The sequence below is a fragment of the Salvelinus alpinus genome, chromosome 28 (assembly GCF_045679555.1).
Source record: "Salvelinus alpinus chromosome 28, SLU_Salpinus.1, whole genome shotgun sequence".
NCBI lineage: Eukaryota > Metazoa > Chordata > Actinopteri > Salmoniformes > Salmonidae > Salvelinus > Salvelinus alpinus.
In genome coordinates, this window is record NC_092113.1 from 41,506,323 (window position 1) to 41,510,237 (window position 3,915).

A 3,915-nucleotide genomic window follows, 5' to 3' on the forward strand; every position below is an offset into this window, starting at 1 on the left:
AAACTCATTTTTGTTTTAATTATTATTTACGAGCCAAATGTGACTTTGTGGGTGTGGTAACTAGCGGATATCCCATTTTTACAGCTTATTTTTTATTCTAATCAAATGTTTTATTGGTCGCATACACATATTTATCAGATGTTATTGTGGGTGTAGCGACATGCTTGTGTTCTGAGCTCCAACAGTGCAGTAATATCTAACAATTTACAACAATACACACAACTCTAAAAGTAAAATAATGGAATTAAGAAATATATAAATATTAGGACAAGCAATGTCGGAGTCCAGAGTATATACATGTATGTTTGTGTATATATATATATATATATATATATATATAAACAGTGCCTTCGGAAAGTATTCAGACCCCTTGACTTTTTCCACATTTTGCGACATTACAGCCTTATTCTAACACGGACAAAATTGTCCCCCCCCCCTCAATGACAAAGCAAAAACAGGTTTTTAGAAATGTTTACAATTTTTTAAATACGGAAATATCACATTTATATACGTATTCAGACCCTTTACTAAGAACTTTGTTGAAGCACCTTTGGCAGCGATTACAACCTCAAGACTTCTTGGGTATGACGCTACAATCTTGGCACACAAGGACATTCAGAGACCTATCCCGAAGCCACTCCTGCGTTGTCTTGGCTGTGTGCTTCGGGTCCTTGTCCTGTTGGAAGGTGAACCTTCGCCCCAGTCTGAGATCCTGAGTGCTCTGGAGCAGGTTTTCATCAAGGATCTCTCTGTACTTTACTATGTTCATCTTTCCCTCGATCCTGACTAGTCTCCCAGTCCCTATCACTGAAAACATCCCCACAGCATGATGCTGCCACCACCATGCTTCACCGTAGGGATGGTGCCAGGTTTCCTCCAGACGTGATGCTTGACAGTCAGGCCAAAGAGTTCAAACTTGGTTTCATCAGACCAGAGAATCTTGTTTCTCATGGTCTGAGAGTCCTTTAGGTGTCTTTTGGCAGAATCCAAGTGGGCTGACATGTGCCTTTTACTGAAGAGTGGCTTCCGTCTGGCCACTCTACCATGCCTGATTGGTGGAGTGCTGCAGAGATGGTTGTCCTTCTAGAAGGTTCTCCCATCTCCGCAGAGGAACTCTGGAGCTCTGTCAGAATGACCATCGGGTTTTTGGTCACCTCCCTGACCAAGGCCCTTCTCCCCTGATTGCTTGGCTGGGCGGCCAGCTCTAGGAAGAGTCTTGGTGGTTCCAAACTTCTTTGATTTAAGAATGATGGAGGCCACTGTGTTTTTGGGGACCTTCAATGCTGCAGGCATTTTTTTGGTACCCTTTCCCAGATCTGTGCCTCGACACAATCCTGTCTTGGAGCTCTACGGACAATTCCTTCGACCTCATGGCTTGGTTTTTGCTCTGACATGTGCTGTCAACTGTGGGACCTTAAATAGACAGGTGTGCGCCATTCCAAATAATGTCCAATCAATTGAATTTACCACAGGTAGACTCCAATCAAGTTGTAGAAACATCTCAAAGATGATCAATGGAAACAGGATACACCTGAATACACCTCAATTTCGAATCTCATAGCAAAGGGTCTGAATACTTATGTAAATAAGGTATTTCTGATTTTTATTGTTAATAAATGTGCAAACATTTCTAAAAACCATTTTTTTTGGCTTTGTCATTATGGGGTATTGTGATGCCATTATGGGGTATTGTGATGTCATTATGGGGTATTGTGATGTCATTATGGGGTATTGTGATGTCATTATGGGGTATTGTGTGTAGATTGATGAGGGGAAAAAAGTATCAATCTATTTTAGTCAATCGATTTTAGAATAAGGCTGTAATGTAACAAAATGTGGAAAAAGTGAAGGGGTCTGAATACTTTCCGAATGCACTGTAAGTATTCACAACCCTGAGTCAATACATTGCAGAAGCAACTTTGGCAGCGATTACAGCTGTGAGTCTTTCTGGGTAAGTCTCTAAAGAACTTTCTACATCTGGATTGTGCAACATTTTCCCATTATTCTTTTCAAAATTCTTCAAGCTCTGTCAAATTGGTTCTTGATCATTGATAATATTCAGTTCTTGCCATAGATTTTCAAGTAGATTTAAGTAAAAAAACTGAAAGTTAGATTTTTTTTAAAAGTTAGTGTGGGAGAGGTGGAAAAATTATTATCGATCAATAATGGCAAACCGCATTGACAACTTAGATGGAAAGCTACTGAGGATGGTAGCTGACTCTATAGCCACTCCTATCTGTCATATTTTTAATCTGAGCCTAGAGGAAAGTCTTTGTCCTCCGCCCTGGAGGAAAGTCTTTGTCCTCAGGCCTGGAGGGAAGCGAAAGTACTCCCTCTACCCTAGAGTGGTAAATCAGCCTTTACTGGTTCTAACAGCAGACCTATCAGCTTGCTGCCAGCTCTTAGCAAACTGTTAGAAACCAAATGCAATACTATTTCTCTGTAAATAAATGAACAACAGATTTTCAGCTTGCTTATAGAGAAGGGCACTCAACATGCACTGCGCTAACACAAATGACTGATGATTGGTTGAAAGAAATTTATAATAAGAAGATTGTGGGAGCTGTACTGTTAGATTTCAGTGCAGCCTTTGATATTATTGACCATAACCTGTTGTTGAAAAAAAACATATGTGTTATGGGTTTTCAAACTCTGCCATATTGTGGATTCTGACCTATCTAATAGAACTCAAAGGGGTTTCTTTAATGGAAGCTTCTCTAATGTCAAACATGTAGAGAGTGGTGTACCGCAGGGCAGCTCTCTAGGCACTCTACTCTTTTACCACTGGCATTAAACAAAGCATGCGTGTCCATGTATGCTGATGATTCAACCATAAACACCTCAGTAACCACAGCTAATGAAGTCTCTGAAACTCTTAACAAAGAGTTGCAGTCTGTTTCGGAATGGGTGGTTTTAGACTTCAGCGGAATCTGGTAATGAATGGTGTGGCTGTTGAACAAGTTGAGGAGACTAAATTACTTGGCGTTACCTTAGATTGTAAACTGTCATGGTCAAAACATATAGATTCAATGGTTGTAAAGATGGGGAGAGGTATATCTGTAATAAAGAGATGCTCTGATTTTTTGACACCACCCTCAAAAAAGCATGTCCTGCAGGCTCTAGTTTTGTCTTATCTTGATTATTGTCCAGTCATGGGCTGCAAGGAAAGACCTAGTTAAGCTGCAACTGGCCCAGAACAGAGCGGCACATCTTGATCTTCATTGTAATCAGAGGGCAGTCCTTAACAATTACAAGCATACCCATAACATAATGCAGCAACCAATATGCTTGAAAATATGGAGAGTGGTACTCATAACGCTTTGTATTCAGGACAAAAAGTTAATTGCTTTGCCACAATTTTTACAGTATTGCTTTAGTGCCTTGTTTCAAACAGGATGCGTGTTTTTGAATATTTTGACTGTTCAGATGTCCTTCTTTTCACTCTGTTAATTTGGTTAGTATTGTGGAGTAACTACAATGTTGTTGATCCATCCTCAATTTTCTCCTATCACAGCCATTAACTCTAACTGTTTTAATGTCACCATTGGCCTCATGGTGAAATCCCTGAGTGGTTTCCTTTCTCTCCGGCGACTGAGTATCTTTGTAGTGGCTAGGTGTATTGATACACCATCCACAGTGTAATTAATAACTTCACCATGCTCAAAGGGATATTCAATGTCTGCTTTTTTTTTTTTTTACCCATCTACCAATAGGTGTTCTGCTTTGTGAGGCATTGGAAAACCTCCCTGGTCTCTGTGGTTGAATCTGTGTTTGAAATTCACTGTTCGACTGAGGGACCTTACAGATAATTCTATGTGTAGGGTACAGAGATGAGGTAGTCATTCAAAAATCATATTAAACACTATTGTTGCACACAGAGTGAGTCCATGCAACTTATTATGTGACTTGTTAAGC